Source organism: Pleurodeles waltl, chromosome 9, assembly GCF_031143425.1.
Source record: "Pleurodeles waltl isolate 20211129_DDA chromosome 9, aPleWal1.hap1.20221129, whole genome shotgun sequence".
Lineage (NCBI taxonomy): Eukaryota > Metazoa > Chordata > Amphibia > Caudata > Salamandridae > Pleurodeles > Pleurodeles waltl.
In genome coordinates, this window is record NC_090448.1 from 974,978,939 (window position 1) to 975,002,218 (window position 23,280).

Sequence of the window (23,280 nt, forward strand, 5' to 3'; positions counted from 1 at the left end):
ACAGTTGGTCACCAGACAGGGAGGCAGCCTCTGCATTCTTACACAATTAGAAACTGCCAGTGAATTAAATGTTTCCCTTTTACCCCAGACTGATAGCCGGAGACGGTGTGTGACTACGATTTAGATCTCCCAGTCCTGGATGTCTATGGCAATGCTCCTTATTCTTCTGAAATTTTCCTTGGACACTTTATTACTTTTCCTGATATCCCGCATGACCCTGAAAGATTGGTTAGGGGCTCCTGATCTGATGATTTTAGAAGGCTCCTAACTACTGCTGTGGCGCAATATAGAAATAGGTGGCAGATCCAAGATTTATCATCACACACTGCTTTCCTTCTACAAAAGGGTCAATTTGTGTTCTCCCTGTGCAAAGTAGGTAGGTATTTCATCCAGCAGTTATCACATAAAGATCGGTTTTAAGGTGAGGTGGAATGTTTTATGAAACACGAAGTTCTTTGTCTAATGAAAAGATGTATCAACTTTTAACCAGTGAAATTGTAATTTCCTTTACAACTTTTCAGGAAGTTTGCAAACCTGGTTGGGAGTCTGTGGACCCAAGACTGGTAGTCCTTTGCTGATATCTTTTTATTAGATTCAAGAATGGACGTCCTCTGGTGGGTATGAGAAGTGAACTTCCTGTTGAAGCCTATGAGCTTCCTGTTTTGAGTCCGATGTTTTTTCCTCATCAGAGTCCACTTTAAATGACTAATGGCAAGCTAAATCCTAGACATAAACTAATCATTTCTTGGTTAAGGCTAAGTTATACTTACTAAAACATATTTATTAATACAGAACCAACCTAAACTACACAAACACTAGAAATTCTAAAGTTATAATTTGCATAGTGCCAAAACTTACTATAACTCACGCACCTCCGTACATTGATCTCAACCTGCTAGCCACGCTACATTAACTATAACTCACCCTGCTACCATGCACAGTGTCCATGACTCTTGTTAGGAATGCTATCATTTAACATGCCGTAAGTGATGTAATATGAAAGGGTAGAAGCACTGCATGGAGAACGCAAGAGTTATAGTTAATGTAGTGTGGCCAGCAGGTTGAGACACTGTACGGAGGTGTGCTAGTTATCATACATTTTGAGCGGGTGCAAATTTTACTTAAAGTTATAACTATAACTGTAGAATTTCTATGGTTTATGTAGTTTAATTTGGTTTTGTATATAAAAAAAAAGTAATAACATTTTCCTTAGCCTTAAACTTTTTTTTTTTTTTTATTGAATTCCACTTTTAAAGAAAAATGAAAATGTGTTTCAAAGCGTAGAGTGGAGTGTCGTTGAGTGGAGTGCCGTCAAGAGGAGTTTCGTCAAGTGGAGTGTCATAGAGAGGCAAGGAGTGGAGTATAGTGTTGTAGAGTGGAGTGTTGAGTGTAGAATAGTAGAGCGGAGGAAAGTGTTGTAAATTGGCATGTCATGTACTGAAGTGTCATAGAGTGAGTAGTGTATTAGATTGGAGCATTAGAGTAGCGTTGAGTTGAGGGGCAAACAGCAGAGTAGAGCATTCTAGAGTGGAGTGTGGTAGAGTGGAGTGGAATGCAGTGGAGTAGAGTGTCAAAGTGGAGCGTTGTAAAGTATAGTGTTGTAGGGTGGTGTGTCATAGAATTGTGGGTCGAAGAGTGAAGTGTGGTAGAGTGCCATAGTAGAGTGTTGCGTCACAGAATTGCATGTCACAGAGTGAAGTGTGGCAGAGTAGCGGAGGGTGGAGGGGCATGCAGTGGAGTACAGTCTTCTGGAGTAGAGTGGCATACAGTGGAGTGGAGGGTTGTTGAGTGACAGTGAGTGCAGGGACACACAGTGGAGTAGGGTCTTCTAGAGCAGAGTGGCACAGAGTGAAGTGTGTCATATAGTACAATGAAGTGTTGAACAGTGGAGTGTTGTCCATTGAAGTGTCGTCGAGTAGTGTGTCCTAGAGTGTTGTAGAGTCGAGTGGAGGAGAATGTCGTGGAGTGTTGTGTCATACAGTGGAGTGGCATATCGGTGTCAGAGGGTTGTAGAGTGGGGGCATAGAGTGTAATAGAGTGGAGTAGAGTATTATACAGTGAAGCAGCTCAGAATGGAATGCTATAAAGTGGCATACATTGGGGTAAAGTGTTGAACAGTGGAGTTAAGTGAAGTAGAGTGGAGTGGCGTAGCATATAGTGGAGTAAAGTGTCAGAGTAGGGTGAAGTGTCAGAGTGACATGGGGTTAAGTAAAGTGGAGTAGGATATTGTGGAGTGCAGGGGCGTGGTATAGAGTGAAGTAAAGTGGTGTGAAGTGGCATAAAGTAGAGTATGGTAGAGTGGAGTTGCATAGAGTAGCATGCTGTGGAGTGGAGTAGTGTGTCTAAGTAAAGCTGTGTGGAGGGAGTTGCATAGTGTTGTAAAGTATCATAGAATGGCACAGATTGTAGTAGAGTGGTGTTGAGTAGAGTGTTGTGGAGTAGATCGACAGAGTGTAGTGTGGTACAGTGGCACAGAGTGTTGTAAAGTGTAGTGAAGACATGCCACTCCACTCTACCACATGCCACTCTATGCCACTACAATCTACTGTACAAGCCACAATACTCTACCCATGACACTCTATGCTACAACACTGTACGCCACTCCACTGTATGACACTCCATTCTATGCCTCTCTATGACACTGTAATCCACTATGTGCAACTCTACCACACTGTACTCCACTCTACACAACTCACTCTATGCCACTCCATGCAACTCTACTCTACTACACTCTGGCACACCACTCCACTCTACACCATTTTATGCCTTTCCACTCTAACACTCCACTCTACCACTTTGTACTTGATGAGACTCCACTCTACGCCACTCCACTCTACAACATGCTACTCCATTCTAAGCCACTCAACAGTACTTGACTATATGACATGCAACTCCACCCTATTCCACCTCACTGTATGCCACTCAAGGACACTCAACAAGATGCTACTCCACTGTATGACACTATTTCACTCTGACACAACATGCCTCTCCACACCACTCCTCTCTGCTCTATGACACACCACTCCACTCTACAGCATGCCACTCCACTCAAATGTACACTCCTCCACTGTAAGGGATGGCACTTTATGACACGACACGCCACTCCACTCCACTCTACTGTCTGACACGACACTCCACTCTGGTCTATGATACACAACTCCACTCTACAACACGACACTCCACTCTATGCCATTACAGTCTACTCTACGATGAAGCCAATCCACTTTACACCTTGACGCTCTAAGCCACAACACTGTAAGCCACTGTACTCCACTTTACTACACAGTATGCCTCTTCACTCTGTGGAACTCTACTCCACTCGCTGGCACTCCATGACACACCATTCTATGACACTCCATTCAAATTCCTCTATGCCACTCCACAATACTTTACTTCATGCCACCCCACCCCACAATACCATGGTCTATGACACTACTCCACTGTATGCCACTCCACTCTATAACACCCTACTCTACACCACTTTAGAACACTCCTGTTGATAACATTCCCATCAACAACATTCCAGTCGACAACTCCACTCTACGAATTGAAACCCATTATTTTTTTTTTTTAAACAACTCTATCTCAGCCCTATCAGGACCGCAGGGGCACCAGGGAGGGTGCGGCGAGTGTTGTAGTGGTCCACGACCTAGCAGCCAATCAGCTTAAAGGTAGAGGAGGTAAGAACAATGGCGGCAACAACCCGGAGGAAGACGGAGATCTAGAGGAGGATGGAGTGAAGAAGAGACAATGGTGGGAGGATGCGAAAGGGGGACCCAAAAAACCTCGTTAGAGGAGCCGAGTGGGAGCTGCTGCAGAGGCAGCCAAGTGAAACCAGGTTCATCCGAGGGAGGCAAGAATGAAGCGCCGACCCAGGGGAGAGGTGTTACAGACAGGGATGCCGTGGCTCTAGCCCAGAGTCGTGGCACTAGTCAAATACCCTACCGGAGCTCAGGACCTTTAAAGGGGTGGGTTACTATAAGTGAAGGGCTATTGGGTTTCTGATTAATACTGTGATCTGAAGTAAAGCGCCAGTTTCTGTTTTGATGGGCACAATTACACTTGATGTATTGCTTGCATGAGTAATTTGTACAACAACTGAAGCAAAAGAAATCTACTTGTCAGTGCACAGCACTAGAGGGAGAGGCAAACCTGCACTAAGTACTTCACACTTGCCACTAGAAAAGAACACCAGACGGTGTGGGCATCAGGGCCTAAAGTCAGAGGGAAAAGACCAGAGACTTAACCCCGTCTCTTTCATCCCTGAGGGTACACCGCACTCGCAGAAGAAAGAAAGGAACCCCAGAAAACCCACTGAAGGACAGGAACAAAGAAATGAAAAGAAAAAGGTAAGTAAACTGAAGCCATGGTGCCACTCATAACTATAAATCTTTGTCTAATACAACATACAATAAACCCCTTGTTAAAATATAATCTTTCTGAAAGTCTGTTGGTCTGCCTCTATTGACTTGTTACAGTGGTGTCAGAAGTGGAATTGGTAGTGCCAACACCAACAGGTGATGAACAACAACCCGCCCATCACCATGGCAGACATAGTTAAACAATTGGCAGAGGGACTGCAGCACCTGCAGTTAGTAAGCAAACAGACACAATATTCCCAGCTGGAGAGAACAGAGCTCCACACAGCCCTCAAAACCCAAGCCTCCATAATAGCCAAGAACCAACAAGTACATGAGACAGTTATGCAACATCTGGCAGACACTATTGCAAGTACTAAAGTACATCCTAACATTCCTAGTTCTGTTTTGTTTCAGTCCGTAGATGATCCACTTTTTTTTTTTTTATGAATTTTGAACGAGTCGCTACATCAGCCAATTTGCCACCTGAACGTTGGAGCCTTTATTGTCTGCAGAATTACAGACAGCTTATCATGCTGCGAATCCGTCAGGGACAGTACCTTATTCTGAGGTCAAAAGAGCCATCCTTCAGAGACTAGGATTTGATACAGAATACAACTGCACAAAGTTCCTTAATGAAAAATTGAACCCCTATGATAATCCTCAATCCCTATTCTATTGGATTCAGGATCTAGGGAACTGGTGGCTGAGAACAGAAGGAGCCACTGTAGAGGACATGATGAATAAAGTCATACTGGAGCAGTTCCTCGAAGCCCTTCCTGACCTACAAAAATAGGGATAAAACAACATTCAAAGTAACAGTCACAACTGACATCGAGCTAGCATGTGCTTTTCACAGGAATCCCAAATTCAGAGCCAACCCTCAGAAAACAACTATCCCTCCCCTGGGTTCATGGAGAAACACCGGTCCTAAAGCCCCTTTCCTACCATTGCCTGACACTTGACTGCCCATGAAACCCCAAGGAAAGGATGGGCAGCAGGGACCCCAGTGCTTTCACTGCACCAAATGGGGCCATATTGCCTGTAATTTTTCCCAAACAGTAACCCATGCATATTGGTCACTTTAGAGGATGGGTTCTCATGACAGGTCAGCACCAACAGGTATAGAAGGGTACTGGAGGTAAACGGGACATCAACCTCCATCCTGGTGGGCTCCGGATGTAGACATCCAGTGATCGCTGTGGAAAAGGTGCAGTCAGAGCAATGGATATCGGATGAGACAGTAGTTATAACGTGTGCATGGGCACAGTAAGCCCTACCCGGTGGCCACCATCACAGTTAACTGGAGGGGTTATTCAGAGTTTCTAAGAGTAGAAGCCATACCGCACATGGTTGAAAAGATTATTATTGGGACTGATTATATAGACTTTCCTTTGCTACTTGCCTCCAAGAAGAACAAGAAGGTGAGTTGACATGCTGGACGGAGGCCCCTTTCTGGGAGGTGGAATTCACAAACGGGAGAAGTCTTTAAGAAGTTGTCACTGAACAAAATATGTTCACAGAATACTTTACACGTATTGGCAGGCGGGTCTAATGAATCCCATATTTCTTCCTCTCCTCCAGATCCAAACAAAACCAACTGTGGTTTCAGAGCAGAAGAGGACCCAACCCTCAGCCATACTTGGGGCAGGCAGGGACACACTCTCAGGAACAGGTAGTCCCTTACTTTTGTGTTACAAACGGCCTGCTCTGTAGAAAGCTTAAAATAGGACATGGCAGTAAAGCATTTGTTAGTTCCACAACCCTTCCGGCAACAGGTACTACACCTTGCCCATACCCAAACCAGCGCGAGGTTTACCTCCTTAGGCAGTTTTATTTGCCAGGTGTCTATTCTGACCTACAGAAGTTTTGTGTTGCATCTGAAGTTTGTCAGACTCCCAATCCTCCCGATGTCCAAAAGCCCCCATTAAGGCCCTTACTGAGGTCCGGTTCACCAGCGTAGGGATGGAACTAGTCGGTCCCTTAGTATCTTCCGTGTGGGGGTATCAGTATATTCGCATCCTTGCATCCCCCCCCGTATCAGTATATTCGCATCCTTGCATTCCCCCCCCCCCCAGCGAGTCTTGATCCAACTAAAGTTACTCTAGATTCCTAGATTCCTTAGACCAGGTACAAACACAACATGTGGGTAACCTGATACAGAATTATACTGACGTCTTTTCCACCACACTGGGGAGGACATCACTGGTTTCACATGATATTGTTACAGAGGGTTACCAAGTGGTTCGGTTATGGCCTTACTGAATCCCAGAAGCACGTAGGAAAGCAGTTGAGACAGAGGTCCAGAAGATGTTATGAGAACGTATAATAGAACCTTCTCATAGCGTCTGGTGTAGTCCTGTAGTATTAGAACCAGATGGGATTCTCTGATTTTGTACCCTTTTTAATCCCGGAGGGTACACCTCGCTCACAGAAGAAAGACCGGAGCACTAGAAAAACCCCTGAAGGACAGAAACAAAGAACTGGGACCTGGAAAAAAGGGAAGGAAACAGGAGACATGGTGCCATTCATAACTATAGGCTCTTGTCTAATACAACATACATAAAACCCCTCCCATATTTATACTTTTTTAGCGCTGCATTTGCGTAATTCTTTGATGCAAAAGTGGCGCAAACTTACAAAATACAATTGTGTTAAAAAGGAGCACAAATGTGGCGCTAAAAACGTATAAATATGAGCCCATCTTTCTTAGAGTCTGTAGATCTATCTCCCTCCATTGACCTGTTACAACATCACATCACTCTAGTCTACGCCAGTCCACTTTATTCTACAACACAATACTTCAATCTACTCTAGAATACACCTCTGCATTCAATGGCATGCCACTCCACTCTATGACATGCCATTCTCTCTACGACATGCAATTCCACTCCACAACACTTCACTCTAGAACGCTCTACTGCACTCTATGTCCCTCCACTGTACGTCACTCTATGACATTGTACATGTCACCCCATTGAATGATACGCCATTCCACTCTGTGACATACTACTCCACTCTACTTCACTCTGTGCCCCTCCACTGTATGTCACTCTATGACAGGCCACTCTACTCTATGGCATGCCACTCCACTGTACGGCATGCCTCGCCGCTGTATGACAATCCACAAAACTACATTTTGCGACCCTCCACTCTAGGACAGTGATCTCCACTCTAAATGCAATCAAATGTCAGTGTAGTAGTGTAACTTACTATGTAGTTTGAAGCCACCATGAGGCACATGTTTAACTTGCCTTACACTTACATTTTATTCAATATTAATTACAATGATGCATTTCTGATACCTGACAAAATGTGGTTAGTACTGGTACAAGCTCTTTATTATTTTAGATATTTGGTTAGTTCAGAAAATAACTTATTTCTTCTACTTTTTTTTATTTTTTTTGCTGGAAGTTTATTTTTTCAGAGGTCAACATGACCATCCAAGAAAAACATTCTAAACAGAAAACATGAGAACAAAGGCTAAAAGAACCAAAACCCAAGGCCATTGGGGAGGACACTGGTGATCCACGGCAAGTGGACTGTGTATGGTGAGACCTTTCTCTCTTGCAACTGTGACTGTATGACACAGGAGACAGTGTGCTGCAGTATTGTCATACTGCCCTATAATTTGTCAATTCTGACTCAACAGAGTGAATGGCACCGCGGTACCAGGAGCAGGTATTGATGCCAGGACAAATGCAGTGGGAGAGGACTGCAGAAGGCAGAGGTGGTGCTGGAGGGACAGATACACCAGGTGCTTGTAGAGGGTCCTGATGATGCCAATGAAGGGGACGGTCTTGGTAATGTTGCTGCTGTGGCCTCTTCTAACATCGCCTCAAGCCTTCATTTGACCTGCGCCAACCTCGAACGGATCGCCTATAGATGCTTCATCATTTCCATTGTAGAAAACGAGTACTGCTTGATATTTTCCAGGAAATTACCTTCTTGCAAAGGTTGCAGGTTACTAATTTGGCATAGACCTTCTTCTCTTCAGCTGACAAGAAGAAAAAATTAAATACAATATATTCTTTGAGCTTCTTTCTCCACTCCACCTCCTGTTCCTCCTCTTTCATCTTCTGCACACCTTTGATTTGTCCTCCTCAATCAGGAAGGGATCATGTTGCTCAGCCATTGGAGTACTGCAAAAAGTGGAAGGTGGCTTCGAACACAAGACTTTTCTTCTGGAAAAGAGTACACCCTTCTCCTTTGAAGATCTCAATGGAAATGGTGAAAAGGGGTGTAAACTTCCTCTTTCCTACAACTGGCAGAGTTCTAAGCCAATGAAATGCTGTTTAAAAAACATGAAGTGCTGCAGTATTATCGTGAAAGTATCAAGGGAAGTCCCGTGGTACTTATGGAATACAAAAACATTTATATATCACAAACTCAACATACATAAAATAGAGGGTGGCTCTTACAAGTGCCTTTGTTTGTTTTTAACAAACATATTTGATAAGATATAACATTAAGAAGTAAAGCATTATCTGCTTGGTTACTAATACCAAGGGGGCTATAAGCACATCCCAATACTACTAAATACCAACAACAACCAAAAATCCTCTGGTGACTGTTAGAACGTAACACCAACTGAGCTTAAACACAGCACAATACTACTAAATACCAGCAACAGCCATAGAGACTGTGCTGACTGTTGGAAGGTAACAGAGCTTTATTTCTTACTGAAAGAAATAACAGTGAAATTGGAAATTATACCTCATCAACTCCTTCTATATTTCTTTCTAGATAAAACAGGTACATTTCTATATGGATCCGTATGGCTCTTCCGAAAAATAATAATGGATTTACTATGTATGTTAAAAAAATAAAAATCAGCAATTAAAAAAAAACATACAAGTTCAAGGAAAAAAACAAAGGTTAAAACTTAGTTCTAGTTATTTCTATACAAAACCAATTTAAACTACACAAACATTAGAAATTGTAAAGTTATCACGTACATTTAGAATTTACTCACCACCTTAAATTTACTATAACCAGCACATCTCCGTACAGACTGTTCGTGGAGCATATTTGACGCAACTGTTTCAATCAACGAAAACAGAGCATAGTTTTTCTTTCTTCTGCTCTATTTTTTATCTTACAATGACAAGTACAGAGAACATGTTTATTTTTTGCACTCCTTAGTTAAAAACTAGGGGGCACATGTATGTACCATTTTTTCTGTCGCAAACGGCCAGATTCGCAGGAAAAAAACATTTAGGTATGTACAGAGCCTATTTTGCGATTTGGTAATCTATTTACAGAATCTCAAAATAGGTTTGCGAGTCGCAATTAGGAAGGGGCTTTCCCTTCCTAATTGCAAGTCGCAGTGCAATGTAGCATTGTTTTGTGACTGTGAATGCGGTCACAAAACAATCACAGTTAACACCAGTTTCAAACTGGTGCTAACCCATTTGCGAACGGGAAGGGGTCCCGAGGGACCCCTTCCCCTTTGTGAATGGCAGCGAAAATATTTTTTCAGAGCAGGCAGTGGTCCCACGAACCACTGCCTGCTCTGAAGAAATTAAAAGAAAATTTTTCATTTTTGTTTTTGAAATGCATCTCGTTTTCCTTTAAGGAAAACGGGCTGCATTTAAAATAAACAACAAAAAAAACAGCTTTATTTAAAAGCAGTCACAGACATGGTAGTCTGCTGTCTCCAGCAGGCCACCATCCCTGTGAGGGCGGCTATTCCCAATGGGGTCGCAAATTGCGACCTACCTCATGAATATTCATGAGGTAGGTCATTTGCGACCCCATTGAGAATCTGAAACGGTGTAAAGTACACTGTTATACATCCAGTTTTCGACTCGTAAATTGCAAGTCACTAAGACTCGCAGTTTGCAAGTCGCAAAATCGGATCTTTGTACATGTGGCCCTAGAAGCTTTCTACATGTTTCTACACATTCAGAACTAGTGCCGTTTAAAAACGGACTTGTATTGAACAAGTTACTGACCTTCCGTAACAAATTATCTGGTAGAGACATATTCTAGTGGCAGATCCCTTACCTTCGAATTTCCCCCAGGCGTCATACTGGATCCGGAGATTTTTCTTCAAGCAGTGCTCCGTCAGGTGGCGTTGGTCGACTCCGCTTGGGTCATTGACGTCGCGTTCGCTATGACAATGTCATATATGGGTGCCACCCCGGCAGGCTGACGTCAGTTTCTTTTCATGACTTTCCACGCCAGTAGCGCAGAGGCATGAAGAACACTGATATTGGTGTGCCAAAACTAGGGCCCTGAAAAGGGAGTCCCTGCCCCTAGAAATCAGTTCGCAAGTGGGGAGGATGGATGGGTCAGTAAGGAATCTGCAACTAGAATATGTCTCTACCAGATAATTCATTACCAAAGGTAAGTAACTTGTTAATCTGATAGAGACTTCTAGTTGCAGATTCCTTACCTTAGAATAGATACCAAAACAATAACATCCTCGGGGTGGGCTGCAAACCAAGATCAGATTCAAAAGTCCTGCAGGACCAAACAGCCCAAGTAGCCGTCTCTGCGGACCTGACTGTCCAGGCAGTTGTGCTTTGTGAACATGTGCAGAGACACCCACGTTGCTGCCTGACATATGTCCAGGACCACAACTCTGCATGCCAATGCAGTGGTTGCAGCAGTTGCTCTAGTGGAATGAGCATGCAAACCCTCAGAGGGTTGCTTTTTTGCCAAAGCGTAGCACATCTTGATGCAGAGGACAAGCCATCGAGAGATGGTTCACTTCTACACCGCTGGTCCTTTCTTCGGACCCACAAAACCAACAAAGAGTTGATCGTCTACCTGGAAGTCTTTGGAACGATTGAGGTAGAACGCCAACGCTCTTTTTGGAACTAGGCGGTGAAGTCTCTCCTCTTCATGAGAAGAATGTTGGGGTGCTTAAAAAGTAGGAAAAGTGATGGACTGGCCAACTTGAAAGGGCATAACCACTTTAATGAGGGAAGAGGCCCTGGTACAAAGCACCACTTTATCTGGATGGGCAGATAGAAACGGTGGCTTTGAAGAAAGAGCTTGGAGCTCACTCACTCTGCAAAAATAGATGATGGCAATAAGAAAGGTTGTCTTTAAAATGAGAAGCCACAAGGGACAATTATGTAGTGGCTCAAAGGGGGCACACATAAGGTATGTAAGTACCAGGTTCAAATCCCACTGTGGCATTATGAAGAGGGTAGGTGGAAACAAACATGTGAGTGAGTCCCTTAAGAAAACTCTCAACGATGGGAGATTTGAACAAGGATAGTTAATCTGTCAGTCTGAGGAAGGCAGAGATGGCAGAGAGGTAGCTTTTTAGGGTGCCCAAAGCAGAGCCAAGTTAGGGAAGACAGAGTATGAACAGTAGAAACTCAGACAGACGTGAGAAACGGGATCAACAGATTTTTTGGTATACCATGCCACAAATCAGTTTCAATGCCAGGGGTATACCGTTTTGGTGGAGGGATGCCTGGCTGCCAAGATAACATTGCAGACGTCTGGCAGAGAGTCCAAAGCTCTCAACTGTTGCCGCTCAATCTCCACGCAAGGAGTCAGAGGCTGGACAGGTTCAGATGGAGAACCATCCCCAGCTGCACCGACAAAAGATCCCCTCTGAAGGGGCTGTCTGATCAGAGGATTGATGGCCATGCTCAGAAGCTCGGGATACTATACTCTTTGTGCCCAGTCCGGAGCCACAAGAATGACTTGGGCCCAGTCTTTCTTGATCTTCTTCATAACTCTGGGCAGAAGTGGTATTGGAGGGAAGGCGTAAAGGAGGGCTGAGTTCCACTCGAGATGAAAGGTGGCACCAAGCAAGTGCCACCTTGGAAACTCCAATGCGCAAAACAGCTAACATTGCGCGTTCTCTGCGGAGGCGAATAGATCTAATCCAGGCTCGCCACCCCCAGATGGAGATGCCATTCGTGATCGACCAAGCATCGACGGCTGAGTTCATGTGCTCTGGTGTTCAGAGAGCCTGCCAGATGTTGAACCACCACAGATATGCCATAACTTTCCAGCCATGTCCAGAGGCGCAGAGTCTCTTGACAAAGGATCCACGACCCCACTCTGCCCTGCTTGTTGCAGTACCCCATGGCTGTGGTGTTGTCCATGAACACTTGCACCACTTTCCCTTGGAAAGATGGACAGAATGCTTTCAATGCAAGCCTGATCGCCCTGAGCTCCAGAAGACTGATGTGGAGCCTCGACTCCGTCGGAGACCAGACTCCTCTGATCTCTGCCTCCCCATGTGGCCGCCCCATCCCAGAAGTGACGCAGTCGAGCACCGGGCTGCCATGAGCTTTAGGGACTGCTCCCTCAAAGCCTTTGAATTCATGGCCCGACACTCGGAGCACAACTTCAGGTCGTGGTTGCGCTCCAAGCACCACAAACACACAAGGTGTGGATCCGTTACTGACATCAGGCAGTGGCAGAAGTCACATGGCTTGAAATCGGTCTTACGTGACATCCTCGATGCACCAAAGAGTGTAAAAAAAAACTCAAAAAAACTGTTGAAGTCAGTCATAAAATGACGGAGGGTAGCTCTCTCTGGAGCTGCACGTAGGCTGGCGTAGAAAGAAAGAAAAGAACTGATGTCAGCACGCCGGGGTCGCGCCTATATATGACTGCGACATCATCACGGCGAACATGACGCCAACAACGCATGCGGAGTCAACCAACGCCACCTGATGACACACAAGGGTACTGCTCGAAGAAAAATCTCCGGATCCAGTCTGACTCCTGGGGGAAATTCTAAGGTAAGGAATCTGCATCTAGAAGTATTTATCAGATATCTATTTGCAATAAATATCAGGCTTTTGATGTGTGTAATTTAGCATTAGAGGTTATATTTCTTACTCTTCACTTTTGCAGACATGCTTGCTTTTTCATATGAAAGAGCTACCCACCAAGGTTTAAAGTGGTTTGTGGAAAAGGTGATGGTGTGACCATGTATTATTTGGGAAAAAGAACCCCTTAACATGCACGATAAGGATATTGCAAGTCACTGTGGAGTTCCATAATCTTATAAGAACTTAGCTTTATTTCTCTATATGGTTATGGAACTCCTCTGTGACTTGCAATATCTTTACAATATATGGCAGGGTGATATATAGGCCATTTTTTGCACTGTGCACTTATGGTTTAAAAATGTAAATAAAAATTGCTGCATTCAAAGGCTTGGCGGTGCAGCCTGCCTTATCTGCTGCCTTCGGTTTGGACTGGCTGGAAGAATGGTGTGGGTGAGCTCCTGTATATGCTATACCAAATTCTCAGTGTACAAAAATAACACAACAGGGTAAAGCCAACCTAAGAAACAAATGACAAATCAAGCAATCCTGGCATTGTTGCCTCAAATAAACAGAACAGAAATATTTATAGGAACTGACACACAATGGGGCATATTTACAAGGAGCTTGAGCCACTTCTGTGCCATTTTTTTGATGCAGCAGTGGTGCATTCAGTGCTCCATATTTACAAAGTGATGCATTCAGCATAATGTGGCACTTTTCTCTGCCTTGCATAATTTTTGTATCTGCGCCATAACCGGATGTGTCGGGTTAAGTTAGTCATATGCAAGGTAGGTGTACCCTCTTAAAATCCCATGCAGAACTGACGCATTCATATTTACAGGTTTTTAAGAAAGTGACGCATCATTGGCAAATTATGCAAAGAGTCCAAAATGCGACAAAATCCCCACACCTCCTTAACCTAGGTGTAAAATGACGCAGTGGCTTTTCAATAGGAATCTGACTAGCCGAAGTCAATTTACACATTGGAATATATCTGTGTTTTACTTCCCCTCTAATAGTAGAGGGTCTACACATGTGAGAATCATGTTGTAGGACCCCTTGACCAAGCTGGGACCATGGCACCTATGATTTAATTATCCACTTCCGCAAGGCAATGTGACGTTGTGTACGTTTTGTAAGGGACAGGCCAGGTCACTTCTCCACGGAGCAAGGGATCCCCAAGTCCAGGCCTGCGTACTGCAAAGGACAACAGGTAAGTACACACCTAAGGTAGGTAAAACATATACTGCCACTTCACATTCCAACACACACTTGTATTCACTTACATTACACTGTCACTCACTATGTCACACATACTAAGATCTGTACATACACATAATTAAACTACGCCCACTGTAATGGGACACAGACATACTGCATACATAACCTCTTACATCTAAGACCAATGTAAAAGTGTAGACGGTGATATTCCACCATTTTACAGTTGTTTACATTGTTCCTAAAACATTAGGTTACTTGTGTCAATTAAAACTGATGCAGCACCACTGAATTTTGACCCATGGCAGAAGTTGCGTCAGTTGTGAAGCCAACTTCAGTGATGCGCCACTTTTGAGTGTGATTCGTTATCACAAGTTCCCACAGATGCACCAGAATTTCTGACGCACCTTGGACTTTGTGCCATGGTCCCCCGTATTGTAATATGGCGCATCCATGGTGTCGTAACGGATTCCTGTGCATCATAAATAATTTTATCGCAATGCAGCGATGCATCATTTTTTGTAAATCGGCCTCATATGTGTCATGCTTCATCATTGGGTCTTGTCTACACCCAAAATCAAATCTTATGTGCGTGTGCTGTACCATTTAGAGGAGCTCCTAAATTATATGGGTAGACAGGATGGGATCAAAAAGGTAATGAAAATTAAAACTATCTGGTAGGGCACTCAGGCTTGCATTTACATGGTGTGTCTCTGATAGGATTAAAAATGATTTATGTCTGATGCTTAGGAATTTCACTTATTCTGGCATCCTTTGCAAGTTTCCTGGAATGCCTCGATTTCCTGAGCTGCTGTTGACTCTGCAGTGGCTTTTGAAGAAGCAACTACTACTTTTTCATTCACTTTAGGCTTCCTCTGGCATGCTTCTAGCACCCACTAGGAAGCAGGCCCCTAGTCGGACTGCTGCTGTTGGGGGTCGTACTGACACCACTTCAGACTTCCATATGAGCACCAAGGTCCGCACCAGGGGGCATCTTGGCCGACACGTGAGCTGCTCCTCCAGGCTCACTACTCATGTTATCCACCCTATCTCCACTTAACGGATTCCTTTACTCCTGGATGGCGGCCCTGCATCAAAAGTGCTTGAGGACCCAGCTGGTGTTTTCAGGACCCATTCTGAGCTGGGATCCAGGCCATTGCCGACACACCTTGCGGGCTGGAGTGGGGTGGGGACTTTCTAGGCTGGCCTGTCCTGTGCCCCTCCCCCCAGAGAGCAGCATCAGAGGACACTGCCACCCCATCTGGGAGGGACGAGGGCATTCAGCTAGGCCCCACTAGTGTGAAGCATTTGCAAACATGCGCTGAGTGACAAGAGGGGGACCCTGGCACTTCTACGCCTGTGGGCCCTACCTTTGACTGGTGGCTGGGAGTGAACTGGCTCGGCTGTGCCCACACTGGAATTAAGTGGTCACCTGCTTGGCACTCTGGTGGCCTTTCCAGTGAGGCGAGACCTGGGGGGGGGAGCTGATGGAGGCCTTTGGTTAGCCCCTGTAGCCTACCTTGCGTGCACAGCGGGGAGGTGACCAGTGTGCCCTTGGGGGCCTGGTGTGTCATGACCCCATGCCCCACGGTGCCAGAGTGCCACCCTGAACGTTGTGGCCATCATTAGGGGGAGACCTCAGGGACCTGCTTCACAGAGGTGCACCCTTCTCCTCTGCATCAGCTGATGCCCCTTTTTTGTGGGCTCTAGGGCCTCTTGGGGCTGAACCACAGGGTCAACCAGTGCTGAAAGGGTAAGACCTAGCTGCTCGTGCCACTGGTCATTAGTGAGCTCCCCATATTGGTGGCAACAAGTGTGCCCACTCGCCCCATGAGCACAGAACGGAAGACATGGAGGGCCCATCTCACCGCAACAGTACCTGCATCATTTGCATTCTGAATGGCAGCAAAGACAGCAATATGATAGACTACTTGAAGATATGGCTGAAAAACCTAGTACTGCAGCAGGATTTTATGCACTACTTTTCGACTGAGGCAAGCCCATCGCTTACCAGCCTACCATCCCCAGGGGCCCGCCCATGTCCCATAGTGGTCAGAATTCTTCACTACAAGGATTGTCATGTTCTAAACGGCGTGAGACAACCCCTTCCTGATTGATAATCACTGTGTTCTGATCTTCTCTGGCTATATTTTGGCTGTTGAGTGCCAGACGGCTTCCTTCCTGGGTGTCAACTGCAAACTGAGTGACATGGGTGTCAAGTACGCACTCCGTTCCCAGCAAAATTCAAAGTGATGGACGATCAGAAGACATTTCTTTGAGGACCCCATAGAGGATTGGGAGTGGGTGAAGAGCCGCGGTGCACCCCAACTGTCAGAGAATGCAGAGGATTGCTCATGACGCCTTCCCAGATGCCGATGCATTTGTGGCCTGGAGGGTGGGAACTCTGTCCCCTCTGAGGCCCCTTCCCAGGAACAGGTCCATAGTGGCAAGTGGTCCACCCTGGCAATGTCTGCTACCTTCCGATAACTCTCCGGAGATCCACAGAAATCTCCCTTGGATGAAGGGGACATCTCCTCTTGTATACTGCAGGATGCTTAGTCACCCCCAGGGCCACACTCCCAGATCGCCGATGAACTCCTTTAGTTGGCAGATAACTGTAGGGCTCTCTCCCCCCGCCCCCCCCCCCCCCGCCACCCGAAATATTGCTCTAGGGTGACCACCCGTCCGTAAATTTCACGGACTGTCCGTAATTTCACCCTGCCATCCGTTGTCCGTGATGAAAGCTTTAACGGAAGGCATTTGTCCGTAATTTTGGCTTTCACCTAAAGGGCAACGGAGGCAGGGCGAAATTACGCAAATCAGATTCCCCATCTGGGCTGGAAGGCAGGGAGTCTCCAGTGCTCTGAGGGAGGGGCAGACAGATAAGAATCAGACCTTCTTGCCAGGGGGTCTCCTTCCCTAAAGACATGCAAATGTGCCCAACTGGTAAATCTGCAAATACAAGGGGGCTTGAAAACCTGCATTGACTTTACTAAAAGGAGTCACTTGAAGTTGTCTGGTGGCAAAGATATTTCCTTTAGAGAGGTACTGTAATGGTGTTCCAAGGTAAGCTGTGGAGTGTGTGGTTTTAATGGAGTGTTATACATTTTTTTAGTACTAGGTATAAACTGTATATTATTCAAATCTGTATTTGAGAAGCACTTTTTTTTTATTTAACCGAAATGTATTTGCGCATTTTGTAGCAGCCTTTATTATGATGTAATTGTATTTTTCACAGTTCTTTCAGGTACCTCGGTACCTCACAGTACTAACAAACATTGGCAAAGCCAATAGGTCTCATCTACAAAAGAGTTATTGGCTTTGCTAATGTGATTTAGCCATTAGCCATGTTGTACACCAGAGTAGCTGCTGTTCAGCAAGGCTTAAAGCTAGTGGCATAGTGGTGTGGAGTGGAGTAGAGTAGCATAGGAGCAGTGGCGTAGAGCCCAGTGGTGCAAAGTACAGTGCAGTGGGGTACAGTGCAGTTGTTTAGAGTGCGTTAGCGTAGAGTGCAGTGGCATGGAGTGGCGTGGGATGGAGTAGAGTGGCATAGAGTGCAGTGGAGTAGAGTGGCATACAATGGAGCAGCAGAGAGAGCAGTAGTGTAGAGTTGTGCAGTGGCATAGATTGCAGAGTAGACTCACGTTGCAGGGAGTGCAGTGGCGTATTGTAGAGTGGTGCAGAGTAGAGCAAAGTGCTGTAGAGTGGAGTAATGCAGAGTAGAATGGCATAGAGTGCAGTGGCATAGAATGCAGTTGTACATAGTACATTGGTGTATAGTACAGTGGTGGAGAGTGCAACGCTGCAGAGTAGAGTGTCAGTGCAGTGATGTGGAGTAGAGTGGCACAGAGAGCAGTGGCGTAGAGTACAGTGGTACAGAGTAGAGGACAGTGGCGTACAGTGCAGTTGTTTAGAGTGCATTGGCGCAGGGTGCAGTGGCATAGAGTGGCATGGGGTAGAGTTACATAGAGTGCAGTGGAGTAGTGTGGCATACAATAGAGTAGCAGAGAGTGCAGTAATGCAGAGTGGTGCAGTGTCATAGAGTGCAGAGTAGACTCGTGGCATAGAGTGCAGTGGTGTAGAGTGGTGCAGAGTGGAGTATTGTAGAGTGGTGTAGAGTATGGTGCTTAGAGTGCAGTGGCATAGAGTAGAGTGGTGTAGAGTTGCAGACTAGAGTGTCAGTGCAGTGGTGTGGAGTGGTACAGAGAACAGTGGCATAGAGTACAGTGGTGCAGAGTAAAGGTCAGTGGCATACAGTGCAGTTGTTTAGAGTGCACTGGTGTAGAGTGCAGTTGCATAGAGTGGCATTGGGCAGAGTAAAGTGGCATAGAATGCAGTGGAATAGACTATAATGGTGCTGAGTGCAGTAGTACAGAGCAGAGTGGTGTAGAGCATAGTGGGGACCAGTGCAGTGTTGCAGAGTGTCAGCTTGCAGTGGTGTAGAGTGCATTGAACTAGAGTGCAGTGGTCAGAGTGGTATAGAGTACAGTGGCGTAGAATAGATTGTTTCAGAGTAGAGTGCAGTGGCATAGATTAGAGAGGTGCAGGGTAGAGTGCAGTGGCATATAATGCAGGGGCAGAGTGCAGTGGCATAACGTAGATTATTTCACAGTAGAGTGAGGTGGCTTAGAGTGGAGAGGTGCAGGGTAGAGTGGAGTTGCATAAAGTGGCATAGAGTGTGATGGCATAAAGTAAAGTAGTGTAGAGTCCCGTGGCATAGAGTGCAGAGGTGCAGAGTAGATTAGAGTGATGTACAGTGTATTGATGTAGAGTGCAGGGGCATAGAGTTGAGTGTTACAAAGTAAAGTGCATTAGCATAGAGTGTTAGCTTAGAGTGCAGTGGCGTACAGTGCAGTATTGCAGAGTGGCAGAGAGTGGAGTTGTGCAGATTAGATTGGTGTTGCATAGACTGGAGTGGTATGGCGTGCAGACGAGCAGAGCGCAGTGGTGTAGAGAGGCGTAAAGTGCAGTGGCATAGAGTAGAGTGGTACAGAGTAGAGTAGAGAGGCATAGTGTGAAGTAGCATTGAGTGCAGTGGCATAATGTGGAATGGTTCCGAATGGAGAAGAGTGCAGTGACTTGGAGTGGAGTAAAGTAGAGTGATACAGACTAGGGAGCAGTGGCGTGTAGTGGTGCAGGGCGGGGTGGAGTGCAGTATGGATGGTATGGTAACACACTGTCATTACAGACAACACATTTTTTATTGAAATGACCATTACATTTGCACAGATATACAGTTTTTTAAATCAAACTCTACTATGCACAGACGATGATGTGTGGAAATTGCATCACCTAATGCAATGATTTGTTTTAATCATGTAAAGGTATTTGTTTCCAGCACAGTTCAGAATTAACAAAAATGTGCTTGATTTGTACTTCTAATTCTGATATATTCTGAAGTTTATTTAAATGTTGTCATGTAATAGAAAAAAACTCTTTCCTAACCCCAGTATCCAGCAAGATTGTCTCATAAATCCTGTCACTTAGAAGTCAGAGAAAGGAAAGTAAACACTAAGTTCCCACCGAAGACAGAGCCTAACATTTGACTTTGTTCTCTGAATGCACAGCAAATATGATAAGATAAGAACAAGATTTACAGGCCTGTTTACAGAAAGAGAGCACTCGGCAGGATACTGTAAATAAGGTTTTGGCAAGGGAAAGGACGAATTCAAGCTGCATAGCCCAAAACAAATAAAGCCAGCAAATTGAAAGCAACAAATTGTGAGTTGCAAACCAGAAGGCCAATGGCAAGCAACGGGCAGAATGCATTCACAAGGAAGCACTATGAATTCACTTAAAGTGACAGCTGTGGGATAGTTTGTGGGGAAAGTCCAGTATTTTAGTCCACATCTTGCAGAGGTTTGGCCACATCAATCACCCAGGTAGTATGACAAGAAGACCTGGAGTGGTTTCCATGTTGCAGGATAGGTCTGTACACCCATTCTATCAGTTTGCCACCATTTCCTTTGGTACAGAGCTTCTGGCACACCTCTTATAGGGTTAGTGCTAGGTGTCAGACATGAAATAGGGCATTAAATGATTATTTAAGGTGGTTGTAAGTAAGGAGTTGACCGGGGTGAAGATGGTAGTCTGCCACAAGGGTTTGGAAATTTAGTAGCTCACTGTTCAGAAACAAAGTCCCCAATTTTAAGACACCTGCAACATGCTACTGATAGAGTTGCTCTGAGTACAGCCATCCTATGCGAGTGGGAAGGCTTAGCAAAGGTAGTGCAGGAGCATAGGGTTTCTTTGTGTCAGTGAGTTTACAGGTTCTGGCAAGGCAAGAGAAAGCCGTGCATGATAACCCCGGATGGTGATCCGTAGAGTGGTCAGAAGGAAACAGTGAGCAGTGCACTAAGCCTTTCTTTAAAGTCTTTACTGGTAAACCCCATCTCATGCAGGGAGGTGGGCAGAAAGCCAGTGAGCCACCCATTGGACCTGTGCAGCTGAATAATAGCATTCTAAGTCCAGAAGACCTAATCCACCCGCAGTCACAGTTAGCTTTAGAGTGGAAAGAGCTCCCGATGGCACCACAGTGACCAAATCAGATGTGTGGCCTGTCTGAAGAAGGAATGAAGGATGAGCAGGGGAAGGCTTGCAAAATAATACTATCATTGGGGTAGCACCCCATCTTCACTAGTGCCACGTGGCCTCTACAGAAAGCAGAAGAGAAGACCAAAAAGCAAACTGGGGTTGTAGGGACCGTTTGCTCTGCTGAGATTTTCATCCTGGAAATCAGTGTAAGAATGGTAGATATTAATCACTAGGTATCAAAAGGTAACTGGTTCCCAGTTCAATCGGAGATCTAATTGTATATAAAGGCGAAAACAGTGCCATATGTTAAAGAAACACTAATTACATTTTAAAATTTGCAAATTTTGTTTGTGCAATTTACATCCCAAATATTTTGAAGATTCCATGTGTACTTGACACTTAGGGATAACCCAGATCTGTAGTTTGGCTTTTGCTCAAATTTCAAAACCATATAAAGACATGGACAAAGCAGGCAATTGCCTTGCACAACCTTGCAAGGGGTCTGGTCCCTGCTCACCCTTCAAAAGCACTAACAGCGAACCATTGCACCAGAAGAGTTTGCCAAGGTGGACGGGTGTTGCTTGTTCAGCCACTTGACAGTGCCCCTTCTGTTTCGCTCCTGTGTGCAGAGGCAACTTCCCAGGTACCCAATACCTTTGAATAGTCTTGGTGGACCCATCTTGTCTGATTTTAGGAATTGTTCCACCTTGTTCTTCTCTTCTTTATTCATCCAGTTTTTAGCAACAACCCTTTGAATTACTTGCCGTGGATCTCCCATATGCTCACAATTTCATCCTCCTCTTTTATTATCTTTGATTGGTAGACTGGGCTCCCATTTCTGAGATAAATGTAGAGTCCCAGACATACATTCTAGTGCTGTGAGACTACAGACAAGTTGTGGGTACCTCACAATCTGGCATTAGGCGTGAAACTGTCACCCACACTATCTACACTTTCTCTTTAAAAAAAAATGTGGTTGAAAGTCCATGGGCGGTTGGGGTAAGCCAGATGTTTTTGTTCAATTTGTTTAAACTAACATAAGGTTAATTACCTTAATGTTTCCCAAACTGTTTGCCAGGGGTTTTAAAATGTTCAGAAACATAATCAAAAATTTGCTGTTACTTTCTCTTCAGGAAAGATCGGGTAGATTTGGGTAGGGGTGATGGCCTTGCTGCAGTACTGAAGGGCATTAATTTACTACTGAACAAGGACGTAATGTGACACCTGAATGTAGCATACCAGGAGGCAATCACAAAAAGACCACAGTGAATAAATAGTGCTATAATAAAAATAGTGAATAAAAAAGAGTAAATAAATGCACTGATAACACAGTGAGGCATGGCCTCTCTTGCGTGTGTCTGTAAAACTGATGTTTGTTCTTGAATTTTTGTCCTGAATTTTGACCCTTTGTCCTGAATTTTTGTCCTGAATTTTGACCCTTTGTCCTGAATTTTTTACAGTCCTGTCCAGAATTTGCCTCAATGCCAGGTGGTCACCCTACTTACATCGCCTACACTTGGTTCCCCATTATGACTCTCCAGATTTTTCCAGGAGTTGGTGGCTTCTCCCTTCTCTCTGCCATATGTCTCCCGGCAGCCCTGGGAACCTACTGGTCACTTCATGGGGACTCACAGGATTGATAAAGGCTGAGTACCGATACCCACCGAAATGTATCAGATACTCTCATGCAGTGCTTAATTTGTAAATTAAAAGGTGCCGGTGTCGGTGCCCAAAGCCCTGCTCTTAAACACGCAGCTGCTGCAATTAAATGTGTGAACACGGAATACTGAGGCAGCGTAATCCTGAAGCCATCTCGGGCCTCTTTAATCCATATAAAGCCACTCCCTGCCACTTCAGCTGACTCTAGCAGCTTTCTCCTTTCTCCCTTTGTGACGCTTTTTCGTTTTTCCCTTTCTCTGTCTTTCCCATATCTGTCTTTAGCTCGCAGCAAATTCTTGAAGCAGAAGAATAAGCCCCGGCCCTCAAAAATAAGTGCCGGTGCTCAGCACCGGAAACAACAAGCACAAATTAAACACTGCTCTCATGGAACACTAGGGAAATGCATACCTCGACTAAACAATATAAAATTAATTCCCTCCTTCGTAGAAAGGCTTCCACATAGCATTACTGCAAGAATCCCACTTGAAGCAGGTCAAAGGTGACAGGCTCTAGAGACGCTGGAGGGAGAGGTTTACATTACTAATTACTCTATTGAAGCCAGAGGGTACCGGATCTGGATTAGAAAGGGAACCCCTTTAAATGTCCAAACAAAATAAGTTTTAAAGTTTAGGGGGGATGTGTATTCATACTACCTGGGGCGAGAGACATGCCTTGAACCACAAACTAGACAAGGTTGAAAAAAGTTGTCGGACCTAAGAATGGAATGTTTTTGAGGGCCCCGCTCATAGACATAA

General features: G+C 45.0%; 1 long non-coding RNA gene across 1 annotated transcript; it reads left to right on the forward strand.

Moving 5' to 3' along the window:
* Positions 1–559: 559 nt before the first annotated feature.
* On the forward strand, positions 560–9,323 carry LOC138260176 (uncharacterized). Its single transcript, XR_011198827.1, has 3 exons — positions 560–4,349; positions 5,943–6,033; positions 7,773–9,323. It is a non-coding gene; the product is annotated as an uncharacterized lncRNA (long non-coding RNA).
* Positions 9,324–23,280: the final 13,957 nt, after the last annotated feature.